This window comes from Juglans regia, chromosome 14, assembly GCF_001411555.2.
Source record: "Juglans regia cultivar Chandler chromosome 14, Walnut 2.0, whole genome shotgun sequence".
NCBI classification, from domain to species: Eukaryota; Viridiplantae; Streptophyta; class Magnoliopsida; order Fagales; family Juglandaceae; genus Juglans; species Juglans regia.
This window is the reverse complement of record NC_049914.1, coordinates 6,816,252-6,831,042: the sequence shown is the minus strand read 5'-3', so window position 1 is coordinate 6,831,042 and position 14,791 is coordinate 6,816,252.

Sequence of the window (14,791 nt, the reverse complement as noted above, 5' to 3'; positions counted from 1 at the left end):
GTTCAAGGTTCAACACCTCATAGGTGCAAACAATCATTTGGGACCACACCTCCTGATGAAAAGTCAGCGATTTAACTAGTTTCGTGTTGGAAAATTTTCGAGGGTGTGGTGCACGAGATTGATATTTACCCTACAGGGATGGATTCGAAGGGCCTTACTTTGGAGATGTTTTTCGACATAAAAAAAAAAAAAATAGTGTTTTGTCAATCTATTTTGAGGCACGCATCGGAAGGTGCTGAATCATTCTTTGTGAGAGTGTCAAGATGTGATGGAATTAGTAGTTAGTACTTACTAGGGATTGTATTGATTGTATTTGGGGGGTTCCTTAAAGTTGCCTATGAATTACGGCCTCTGCAAGTTATCCTCGCATTAAGCTTAAGCAGCAAAGACTCTTTCTTTCACACTTTGTTGTAGCCAAGCTTACTGCTAACCTATAGGCTAGAGGCAAGGTTCGATCCCAACTGCACGTCTCTTTTGGTTGCCTTATTCCATCACTCAAGGTCCATGTCAAGCATTGGCAAAGATCTCTCGATTCCTCATGGTTGGGAAAGCTTGGAAGCAAGCTACCTAATACCTAGCTTACCTCTTTTCTTGTTATTAGTAAGATGATTGCCCATTTCCCCTTTCTCTAATAATAAGGTGAGCTTCCAAAGCTCATTCCCTTCCAAAGCTCTTTCCTTCAAAGTGAGCCTATGTTATTCCTGGATCCAATTAAAGAATACAATCGATGGAAAAATCTTTTAGATGTATTATCGCATTCCTAAGGATTGACCCACTTTTTACAGGGTAGTGAAATCTTTATGCACAAAGTTCTGATTTAGGTAGTGATTTATTGAATTGGTACTTCCAAAGGCGTAGGATATGCCATTCTAACCCTTCTAGTGGGATTTCATTTGCAAATGCAAAGTTATTGGCTAACAGATATTGCTCATCATCATTTAGCTATTGTGTTTATGTTTCTCATTGCTAGTCATTTATATAAAATTAACTTTGGTATTGGATCAAATTTTACAGCTTTTTCTTTAGCAATACCTCAATGTGACATGAGTGTGAAAGGAGTTCAACAATCTGTTTTCTTTTTATATGGGCTAAAATAATTTATTTTGGCTTTTTGACCCCATATTGTAGGGTGGATTTCAAAAAGATATGAAAGATCTCCCTCCAAGATGTACATACAACTTTCATTGAACATGACTTTTCGCAGAATCCTATATGTATCATAGCACATCCATTGCTTAACCACTGAGTCAAACAAACTAAGACTCGGATTGGACTCTTCTGCTGCCTATGATGTGAACAAGATGAGACTTCCACTTTTTTTAATGGTAAGCCGGGGAAGACAAAGCCCTTTTAAAGTAAAGTAAGTTCAGGCGGAAGTAACTCAATCTTCTTTCTCACTCCAAATCAAAGGCAAGGGAAGCAATGGAGGCATTTATATACTTAGCAACAACCTACTCTCAGTCATTCCATAGGTTCCCAAAATCAAACTACCCTCAGTCTCAACAAACAACTAATCATAGGCGTCTCGACCTTTTTGACTTCAACATTCGTTCCTATTTGTGTAGCTTAACATTCTTCGAATGATCTTATTTCTCTATCTTTCTTTTTTCCCAAATCAACAAAAAAGGAAATCTACTACAAAGGTACCCAGAGGCAATTACAACGCACCTTTCCTTATGCAAAAAAGAATCGAGATCAAGGGGTCTTGCCTATGGTGGTTCCCGTTGCCTTTGGTGATAGACCAAACAAATAGGATCTACCTAGATCTATGTCCTTTAATAATCGGATGGTCCTTCGACCTTCCTTCATTGGATCTTGACAGCTGCATAGATCTCATGAGACTCGCCCATTAGTCCTATGAAAAAACCTCTACCCTTTCCCTTTCTCAACTATGAATAAGATCGAGAAGGGCCCGAAAACCACCAAACCAAGAATGAAAATGAAAGCCTTTCGATTCACTCTCCATTCATGATTCTTTCTAGCATTAGTTAATCTCACTTTCTATTTTGTTGTATTGGAACACAAACATCGAGAATAGACAAAAAAGAAAACATCTCTTTCATTCCCTGTTGGTTTCATCGGCAAGACGAGCATCCGTGGTGGCTGAAGATCCATTCCTACAAACCACCATGCAAATAAAAATAATTAAAACCTAACAGGAGGGTGGGAAACAAACTCCATTGCCCCTTGCACGGTGGCGTGGAGCCCCTTCCACCGTTGGAGGGGCTGTTGTGGGAGGCGTAAATCCTCTCCCTTCCTACCACTTTTCTCTTTAGGGGTAGATTGAGGTGGGCATGCCCCTTAACCCATCTAGTGGGTTAAGGTGATTCATTTCCCTCTAGCCCTCCCCATAAAAAATTTGGCAATTTCCTCTCCCCTGTAGGTCCTATCTCCACACCTTGGGAGGGGTTAAAACATTAAAGATTTAGAAATTCTCACATATTTTGTTACTAATTTTGGACAAAAAATAAAATAAATTAATGAATGCAGTAACTTTTGAAAGAATACGGGGATGCTTGAAAAATGAGAATATATGAAAAATTTGTGAATAGTAGTGAAATGATTTTGAGTTAAGATATTTTATAGGGTTTTTGGAAAAGGAGAGAGAAAATGTTGAATAAAAATATTATAAAGTTAAAATATTATTAGAATATAAATTTTAAATATTATCATTGTTTTAAGATTTGAAAAAGTTGAATTATTTTTTGTGTTTTGTTTGAGAATTCGGAGAAGTTATAATAATTTGGTAATGATTAGATGAAAAAGTTGAAAATTTGAAATTGAAAAGTGCTTATGTTTGAGTGATGTTTGAGAATGAAATTATGTGAAATTATGAGATGAGATGAGATGAGACGGGTTGTATTTCCCAAACAACCCCGAATTATGCCAAAGAAATCTGAATACTTATAAAATTTGAGTTAAATATAGAAAACCATTTGGCTACCCCATGGTTAGCCCTGAAGTTGAAGGGTGGTTGGCAGAAACTAGTCTGACAATATAGTTATCCATCAATTTTTTGCATCATTTGTCATTCCTGGGGTGGTTATTCATCTGCATGCGAGTTTGAGTGTTTTGAATTGTATGTTTTAGCTTTCACAATTTGCACTAGCATCTTGAATTGGCTAAACAAATTAATGCCCCATTTATGGCAAAATGCCAATTTCTACAAACTCATCTATTCTTTCCACCTAAGTGCAACACTGTTCTCTCGTATTTGTTTGGACCAAATTGTGATATACTTCAGGTGGGATGACATTTTATGGAGAAGATTAGTTTTTAATTGGATTATCTTTCACAGCCCCAAAAGGTTCCTGGGGTTCTATGTTTCTTTGAATCAAACATGTCAATGGAATAGCTAGATAACATAGTTTATGTTATGAGTTCTTGAGGCGCCACGTGGATGGGAGGGAAAGATGAGATAGCAAGGGAAGATTTATTGCTATCAATAAAAGAATGCTCTGAAATGGTATAGCTTATGAGAAAGTGGAACGCTACGTTTTTACTACATATTGCGTTTTACTACAGATTCTAGAAGAATGTATTAGGTTGTTTGTACTGCTGCTAGGTGGAAAGTTTGTTAGTTTGTTATTCTGTTGTATATTTTGTTGCTATGGATGTATATGGGAAGAGGGAACGAAAGGGACATCTTATCCAGAACCTTATGAACGTACGTAATTGTGGAGGTTGAATTATCTCGGACTAATCCATGGCATTTCTGTGAGAATTTCATCACTCATTTTTATCTATTACTTCTTCTATTCATTATAATTGTTTGGGGAGTTAATTTTCATTGGAGTCCAATGGCCAACTTCATAATAGCCGGTATCAGAGACCCGATTCAGATGGCAAACAACACTAGATTCAAGCAGCAGCAAGAGACCTTTCAATGCCAGGTTGAGTCATACGAGGAGAATACACAAGGAATCAAGGAGAGGTTCGAGCAACTCGCTGACATGATGAGGACGATTGTTACTAATCAAACACAGATGGCCAACAGAGAGTTACCCATGAGAAATGAAATGGAGTTACGGGATCCTAAAAGAAATTTTACAATGGGAGTTAAACTGGATTTCCCTCACTTTGATGGTGAAAATCCATCAAAGTGGATTTTAAGGCTCAACGATACTTTGAGTTTCAACAGACCATTAATGCTCACCAACTTCTTATGGCCTTGTATCATATGGAGGGGGAAACCCTAATTTGGTATCAAGATGCTTTGGAGAGTGGACAGTTTAATAATTGGGAGACCTTTACACGAGCACTGCAAGTTATATTCGGGCTTATAGCTTATGATGATTTGATGGAGGCACTCATTAGGCTCAAGCAGACCACCACTATAGTGGTGTATAAAGCCCAATTTGAATCCATGTCGAATCAGCTGAGGGGACTATCAGACAGTCACAAACTAAGTTGCTTTCTCAATGTATTGAAAGATAAGATCAGGCTGCCCATCCGAATGTTGAATCCAATTAACTTGAGTGCTGCGTTTGGTCTGGCCAAGATAGAAGAAGAGTATTTACTCAACACAAAAGGTCTTTAAACCAACTAGGGAGACTCTCACCTCAGGAAGGAAGCTCCCAGACTCATTTGGGTCAATCTGGAGATAATAGTAGTAAAGGTAAGAAGTCCTTCCCACCTACAAGAAGAATTTCATCAGCTAAAATGAATGAAAAGAGAAAAAATGACTCTATTATCATTGTGAATGAAAATATAAATCCGGCTCATGTATGTAAAAATCATAGGATATATCTGTTACAATGAGTGGATGAAATAGTAGAACAAAAAAAGAGATGTCTTCTATGACTCTTAAGGAGGTAGAGAAAGGGTTGGTGGTAGTGACAACAGAGAGGGAGCTTGAGATTTCTCTTAATGCCATCACTGGAACTCCAAGTTCAAATATAATGTGACTGGTTGGAAAGGTGGGTAGTGAGATAGTAGTTATTTTCATGGACTCAAGTACTCATATCTTCTTGGATCCTTCAATAATGAAGAGAGAAAGGCTAGCTATGGATCACACTATCAGATTATATGTGAAGGTAGCTATTGGTGACATAATCAAGAGTGAGGGTTTGTGTAGAGAAGTGAAGATGAAGATTCAAGGTAACCATTTCTCCCTTACCTTCTATGTTTTATCCTTAGGTGGTTGTGATGTTGTACTTGGAGTGCGTTGGCTTGAAACCTTAGGACCTATTATTTGGGATTTTTCCTAGTTATCTATAGAATTTAAGTGGAGGAAAAATGGTAAGGTTAACTGGTCTCAGTTTGAGAAATCTGACATTTGAAAGGGATAATAAACTGATGTTAGCATTAGCACACATGGGGAATGGGTTGGTAGTTTAGTTGCTATCCATGGAAGAGAGTTTGCAGGATGATTATCAAGAGGTGGAAATAAATAAGTTGCTGGAAGAATTTTACAGGGTTTTTGATGAACCCATGGGTTTACCCCCAAAAAGAACTCATGATCACAAGATCATACTTAAAGCTGGTATTGCCCCCATTTCAGCCAGACCTTATAGGTACCCCATTACCAAAAATCTAAAATTTAAAGGTTGATATCAAAATTATTGAAGTCAGGGGGTGATAAGGCCAAGCTCTAGTCCCTTTTCATCACTTGGTTTATTGGTGTGTAAGACGGATGGGAGTTAGAGGTTTTGCGTCGACTATAAAGCTCTAAATCAAGAAACTATAAAAAGAAAAGTTTCCTATTACTGTAGTTGATGAGCTCTTAGATGAATAGCATTGGTCAGTGGCATCTTCCAAACTCGATTTGAGGTTCGGGTACCATCAAATCAAAATTGTGACTAAGGATATTGCCAAAATTGCATTTAGAACTCATGAGAGGCATTATGAGTTTTTAGTGATACCATTTGGGCTCACTTATACCCCATCTACTTTTTAGGGGTTAATGAACCATATTTTTAAGCCATTTTTAAGAAAATTTGTGCTGGCTTTCTTTGACGACATTTTGGTGTACAGTAAGAACTTGGGGGAGCATCTAAACCATTTGAGACAAGTACTGAAGGTGTTAACAGATCATAAGCTATATGCCAAAAGGTCAAAATGTAAGTTTGGTATTTGGGGCACATAATATCAGTAGAGGGAGTGAAGGTAGATCCCTCTAAAGTGGCTTCTATGCTAGATTGGCCAGTACCCAAAAACTCAAAATCATTGAAGGAATTTTTGGGCTTAACTGGTTATTACCGAAAGTTTATTATGAATTATGGACTTATTGTAACCCCATTTACTGCTCTACTGAGGAAGAATGCATTTACATAGGATGAAGGGGCGATACAAGTATTTAATGAGCTCAAGTTGGTCGTGACTAGACTACCTGTTCTGAAGTTACTAGATTTCTCCAAGACATTTGTCATTGAGTGCGATGCAAGTGGGAAGGGGATTGGGGTAGTATTCAAGCAATCGAGATAGCCTATAGCTTATATGAGTAAGGTTTTGAAGGGGAAGACTTTCTTACTTTCTATTTAGGGCAGTATTCAAGCAATCGGGACAGCCTATAGCTTATATGAGTAAGGTTTTGAAGGGGAAGACTTTCTTACTTTCTACTTATGAAAATGAGTTACTAGCTTTAGTAATTGTCATTCAAAGGTGGAGACCCTACTTATTAGGCAAATCCTTTACTATGAAAACAGACTAGCAGGCACTTAAGAGTTAAGTTTCTCTTAGAACAAAATGTGGGCACTGGGGCCTGACAAAAGTGGACAACAAAGGTGATGGGGTATGATTTCGTTAATGAGTATAAAAAATGGAAGAAAAATAAAGTGGTTGATTCACTCTTTAGAAAGCAAGAAGTAGAAGATGAGGTAGAAGGACTTTTGGCAGTAATTACCTTCCCAACACCAGTATGGATTGAAGAGCTTAAGGAGAGTCATACAAGATCCCCAAAAATGATGAACTTGTTAACACAACTCAGGAATAACTAAAAAGTGCCAAAAGGGTTCACTCTCCTCAATGATCTTATTCTTAAAAAGGAAAGGATTGCAATTGTTCCTAAATCCTCTTTTAAAGCCAAGGTTCTTCAATATATCCATATTAATCTGCAAGCTAGACACTTAGGTTATTTGAAGACATATAAGAGGGCAAAGAGGGATTTTTTTGGGTAGGAATGAAGAGGGATATCAAGCAGTTGATACATGAGTGTGATGTGTACCAAATTTCCAAGAATGAGACAGTACCACCTGCAGGGTTACTACAACCTCTTCTTATTCTTCAATAAGCTTGGGAAGACATCTCAATGGATTTCAAAGAGGATTTAACCTTATCCCAAGGGCGCAACGTGATTTTTGTGGTTACAGACAGATTTACTAAGTATGGGCATTTTATGGCCCTGTCTCACCCCTACCATGCACAAAATGTGACACAAGTGTTCTTTGATGGGGTTTTCAAACTACAAGGCCTACCCAAGTGTTCCACTTATCATCCCTAGTTAGATGGTCAAACGGAGGCCTTGAATAAATGTTTGGAAGATTATCTAAGATGTTATGCATGGACTAAACCTAGGAGCCGGTCTTCATGGTTATCAATGACTAATGGTCATATAATAACTTTCAAATCACTATCAAGATCTCTCATTGTATTGGATGCTTCGAGTAATGAAGCTGTGGATCAGTTGTTATGCATCTGAGAACAGGTTAAAGCTTTGTTAAAGGAGAATATAAATGTTGTCCTGAACTGTATGAAGGTGTATGTAGATAGGAAAAGGACAAAGTGGCAATTTGAAATCGGAGATTGGGTTTACCTCCGCCTTTAGTCGTACCATCAAAAGTCTGTGGCCATGAGCCACCACACGAAGCTCGCTTTGTGGTTCTACAAGTAGTTCCAAGTTATACAGAGGCTGGGCAACGTCGCCTACTGCTTGAATCTGCCAATGAACTCAAAGATACACCCTGAATTCCATGTGTCCTACTTTAAGAAGAAGATTCGTGAGTAGATCCAGCCTATCCTAACCCTACCCCTAGTCAATGCATACAGGGAAGTCAAACCGGAACATTAAAAACTCTTGGATCACTGCCTCAAACGTGTGGATCATCGGCATGTGACAGAGGTGTTGGTAAAATGGGCAAGGGCTATGACAGAATACAATAGTTGGGAACCTTTTTGGAAGTTGCAAGAACTTTATGCACACCTTGTGGGCAAGGTTCTCTAAGTGGTGGGAGTTGTTATGAGTTTCTGAGGAGCCACGTGGATGGGAGGGAACGATGAGATAGCAAGGGAAGATTTACCGCTTTCAATAAAAGAATGCCCTGAAATAACATCGCTTAGGAGAAAGTGGAACGCTGTGTTTTTACTACCCATTGCATTTTATTACAGATTCTTGAAGAATGTATTAGGTTGTTTGTAATGCTGCCACATGGAAAGTTTGTTTGTTTGTTATTCTGATGTATGTTTTGTTGCGATGGATGCATAAGTGAAGGGGGAAACGAAAGGGACTTCTCATCCAGAATCTTATGAACGTTTGTATTTATGGAGGTTGGATTACCTCGAACTAATCCATGGCATTTCTATGAAAATTGCATCACTCAGTTTTATCTATTTCTTCTTCTATTCATAATAATTATTTAGAGAGCTTTTTATTGGAGTCGACGAGCTTGATAACAGTTTATAACAATGTTTTGAATACCGTACCGGATGGCGTACCGGTCAAGACACTGGAACGAAATATTTCGGTACCGGTACCGTTTCGTGTACCGTTTCGGGATAGTCGATATATGAATAAATTATATATATAAATATATATAACAATTATATTCTAAAATAATAGTTTATATATGAATAAATTATATATAAATACATACATACATATAAATTATAAATAGTCTAATCTAAATTGTGGGTCAAAAAATAAACTTGTAGTTTGAAAAAACGAAAAAAAAAAAAAACACAGGCCAAAATATCGGCCGGTACCGGCCGAAATATAGGCCGGTATTTTGTCCGGTACGGTATATATCTAGTACCTGTACCGGCCGGACGGCCGAAACGAAAAATTTCGGCCGTACCGGCCGGTACGGTACGAAATTAAAAACATTGGTTTATAATCTTTATGCTTGCTAACTACTAAATTAAGAACCTTTTTTTTTTTGGTTTTTTTTTTTTTTTTGGTTTTGTTTCAGGAGAGCAAAATGCCATTTTAGCTATAATTAGCACGCCATTCCACGTTTATTGGGAATCTTTGTGATTGGAAAAGGTCAACAAGATATTGAGGTCCTATAAACGATCAAGTGGGGAGACTCTATTGTTTAACACATTCCATGTCTTTGATTCATAGAGTATTCGGTTGGACTGACATGATTAAACTATACCTTCCAATGAATAGAGCCGCTCTCTCTACCTACATTTTTTTCATTAGCCATGAGAACTGAATCCATTTAAATTTCACTCAAAACCTTATGTGGGAAGCACAACCCAACATGCGTGGTTACAGAATGATTACCTCATGCTAAAGACACTCACTTTTCTCCACTAATTACTACCAGCTTGTGTAAGACTCAAGTCAAATATCCCATAAAATTCTCAATAATTTCAAACCTGCTCTCACTTTCTCAATAAAGGATTTTGGTTGGTGGACAATTACACGAGTAAATAATGTATAATGCTATGTACCATATCGCTATTTAGACCATAAATGAACCAGTCTGTTTGATAGTCTACTTGGTACTCACCAAGTTAAACTCGAATTGAACTCGACTTATAAAAAGAAAAAAAGCTCGCCCATGAAAGCAAATACCCGCTCAATTAGTAAATGACATATACCCGGCAAAACTCGATTTGACTCGGCTAAGACTCGTTAAGGCATGTTCGTTTATGCCCGAGTCGACTCGTTAGATCGACTCGATTAAAACTCATTCATAGAGTTGTAAAAATAAACCGAAGAATCGAAAAATTGGCCTGAATCAACCCAGTCCGAGATCCGTTCCTCCATTTTAAAAACCGGTCATAACCGATCTGGTCTCAATTTTATGTTTTCTAGGACCGGACCGGTTCGCATATATATATATATATATATTTAATGAACTTTTAATATTATATATAAAAAAATGTTATATTATTATTTATAACATAAAATTTTAATCTTAAACATGAACATATATTTGATCATACATTTTAAATATAAAATTTAGATTAATTACATTTTATAGCTTAATAAATTCTCAACATATTCCTTTTGATAAATATATTAGTAATACTAATATACATTAGTATATTAATTACTATATTATTACTAAAATATAGTAATAGTACTACATCAATAGTATTACTATATAATAATAGTATTAGTGTATTACTAATATTTACATATATTAATATTTATAGATATATAAGTATAAGAGATTAAAGATTTAATATATATTAAAAACTAGAAAACCTGACTAAACCGGACCGGAATCGGTAAAACCGGAAGTACCGGTTTAGGAGGGTAACGGGTGTGGTATCGGTTCTTGAAAATACAAAATCGGTGTATATTGGTTCGATCCCAAAATTTGTCCAAAATATACCAAACCGGACCGGTTACACCCTACTCATTCATATATTGATAAATATATATATATATATATATATATATACCTATATATATATACACACATATATATATATATATTAGCTAATAATATAAGCATAATACTTTTATAATTAAATATATAATATGTAACCAAATTACTTATGTCTCTATATATTGAATATACTCATAGCTATATTTTATAATTTGTACAATAATTACTTGATAAAATTTAATAATTTCATATACTATAATATGGAAACCATATATGAAATAGATATATGCTATCATATTATGTGTATGTATTAATAATTTATGTAAGCATATAATATATTGTTATTATAGATAAATATCAACTAGTTAGACATTAATTATTTATAAAGTTATAAAATTTTATATTCAATAGAGATTCTACTTGTTAGAGCATCCTCAATGGATTAGCTAAAAGTTAAATCCAATGAGTATTTAGCTATTAGAGAGCAAAATATGCTCACAATGGATTAGCTAAATTCCAAATATTTAGAATTTAGTTACAGTGACTTTCAAAAATTTTTTCAAATTTGAAGGTTACTGTATATACATCAATTACATATTTTATTAATTTTTTTTCTCTCTCTTTCTTTCTATCACATATTTTATCACAATTGGTATATTAATTTGAGTTAGTGATATATTAATTTAATAATAATATGATTATTAATTAATATATAATAGATAGAATAGTAAAATATGGTAAAATAAAATAAATTAATAATTAAAAAAATTAAATATTTTTGAAATTATTAGTTATTCATTACTATATAATGAATAAATAGATAATCTAATGTGGAGATTTGATGTGAATAACCAAAACCAAATTCATCTTATATTATTTTATTGTTATATAATGAAAAAATAGTTATTCCAATACGGAGATTTATGTGAATGAAATAACCGAAAGTCAAATTTTTCATACATTCATAAAAAATGTCATTTAGCTTTGGCTAATCCATTAAGAGTGCTCTAATTGTACAAATTCAATATTAGATTTTTTATTTATCTAATTTATTAATTATTAAATCTTATTCAAAAAATAACAAAATAAACAATATTTAAGCCGAGCTCAGCTTGAGCTCAAGTTGGAAATTTAGCTTATCGAATCGAGCTCAAACAAAGAATAAATAAAAATCTTGAGTTCGAGCATTTTGAGTCGAGAAGCTAAAGACCGGCTCGGCTCGACTCGATTACAACCTTAATCGCTATCTTACCAACATCTTGTTATAGTAATGTCAAATGTGGGGTAGAGTGTCAACACCCCCATTCCATCTCATTTAAAATAAAAAGAACAATACTATTATCATTTTTGTGAGTGTCATGTCACCATAATAGGATGTCAATGGGATACTGATATTGTATATCTAAAAAAATAAAAGTGCTAAAAATTATAATATTATCTGAACGAGTAAGGGTGATCTCAGTCTAGTTCGGTCCGGTCTTAGGCAGTTTTATGGACCGGACCTATTCGGTCCAGGGATTTTCTACCTTAGATCGGACCGAGTAATGTATAGGACCGGACCAGACCAGACCGGTCTGGTCCATTTTGGTCTTGTCCAGTCCAGGGTCGACCATTCGGTCTAGATCAATCCCAAAATGGGCCATTTAGCCCATCAATCTGGTTTTTTTGGCCCCAATTTCAATTATTTTCGGCCCACTTTGAATTTTGTACATTTTTTAGCTAAAAATACTAAAAACAAAACTTGATCTTGAAAAATACAATGATAAAAAAAAAAAACTAATCTATAAAAAAAACTAGAAAAACCAAAAAATAATAATAATAATAATACAAAAGTTATTACAAATTACAAATTACAATCTAAAACTTAACAACTTAACATATAATGGGTACATGGCATGAAGATCATATTTTTCAACAATATGAAGACCATATTTTCCAGCAATATGAAGATATTCCTGCACAGAAAGAGAGAGATTTAGCATGCCATAAGATCTGTTCTGCAACTCATGAATGCAAGTAGGAACGCCTTAAAAATTAGATTATGTTGCTACAAAGTGTTTTCAAAATGCATCTCATGGATTTTAAATTTTAACAGTCGCTTCTAACTAAGTTTTGTCAATCCTATCAGGGGTGCAAAGTACTAGCATCTAAGTATGAAACATATAAAGATTGAGTTACAAATTTTAACTTCTCATGTACATTATAGAAGCCCAAAAATCACTCACATGAACATTTGAGTGAGTGCACAAAACCATTAAGCAAGTTTAAGTACCATGTCGAAAAGCAAGTATTTTGGCCAACTTCTTGTTCGGATTGGGCAAGCCATCACTCAACATATTCACTCCCCCACCCACCAAATAATTGTTACAAACAACGTTCATCCAAAGCATAACAATCAACATACGAATCAGCACAGAAATAGAGAGAGAGTATAAAGGAATCAGTCGTAATGAAACTCCATGTTTATCCATTCATTTGTTTTCTTAAAAACCCAAGTCTTTTCATAATGATACTATCACACCATATCAAAATAAAATGAAAAAGAAGTAAACATCAGGATTTGTCATAGTATATAAACTCATTATACTCGCCACTTCTATTGTAAAGATTCAAAGAATTTATAATGAAGGTATATCAAACTATATGTGGTTTCATTACAATCAAATGGAAAATATAAACATTAATTCATAATTAATCATAAAAATATTGAATTATTTATTCTTTACTTCATGACTGTCCATGATCATGTCCCACAATATTGCTGCCATAAGATATTTCTCTTTTGTGGTCCATTCCAACCCACATCACCATCATATTTTCTAACAAAATGAAATTAGCTCGATGATAAAATCCAAGATCAAAAATTATAATCAACAATTTTCTCACCTCTTTAGTCTTTAATCAACGTTTGGTATAGGGCCAGTAGGCATTGAATTTGGCGCCTACACAGAATCATCCAAATTCGAGTTCCTAACAAGTTCTATTCATAAAAATTTAAAACAAAACAAATTAAAATGTTAAAGTTACATAATATAGAATATAAAACACAATAAACCACAAAAGATATCAAATGTAATTTTATTACATACCCATATTCAACTGCTTCTCAAATTTCTCAACTTCATCCATTAAAGTCCTAAGGTTTATTGGAGTAGAAGAAGAACGAAGCCAGTTTTGTGCACATATGAGACCCTCAATACTCATTGGATTTAAACTACTTTAGAAAAGGCCAAGTACACACCCGCAGTGCTAAATGTAAATTCAGAGGCCACAGTAGATATCGGTATTGTAAGTACATTGCATGCAACCTTTGAAAGCACGCAATATCTAACTGAATTCACCTTCCACCAAATTAGAAGGTCAAAACTATCATCTTGATCCTTACATCTTTCAGTTAGATATCTATCAACCTTTAACTTACTTTCCAAACTATCTTCTGACTGTAACTGTTGCTTAAATTGGGCCATCAAATTTGTCTTTCTACTCACCATCTTGTCAATTGAAGGAGCTACATATTCATGTGAGGAACTTGCGTGCTGAGAAGAATGCCCTTCTTCATTTTCCATGTATGCCTCATACATGCGGATAAATGCATTTCTCACATTCCAACTGAAATCAATTTTTTTTTGCATAATCATGTGTATATATTTTTCCCAACCCAAAATCAAGATATCATATCTTGTAGCAAGGATCAAGAAGAACACCAACATAGAGCAACAAATTATGATTTTCCAAGTTCTCCCAATACTTGTCAAACTTTCTTTTCATATTTGTAGCCATTAATCCCACAACGAGATTTTGTTCTTCACACTCCATGTTAATGACATCTTTAATAGTAACTAACTTCAAGAAAAAAACATTGCAAGTTACATATTCACCCTCCGAGAAGCGTAAAGTTGCATCATGAAATAATTGAAGAAACCTCACAAACAACTGTTCCTTCTCCCAATCGGATCCATTGGGAGGCCCTAACTTTTTTGACATTCTCGTATTCACCACATGGTCCACATTTTTATCATCGACATCGTCATCATCGTCATATCCAATACTACCAAGGAAGCACGGATCTTCTTCCTCCAATCGATCAGAAGCCCTTCTAAATTTTGAAACCCTCTCCAACATAAGATAGGTGGAGTGTTAATACATCTAGGGAAACTTGGCTTTTGGATTAAATCTCTTCCAACTCCACACATTTCTTAAATGTACTCCACATTTGAAGGGAGAATTTAACATACTTTACAACACCCCTCACATTCGCAATAGACTCATTATATTCTTTTAACTCC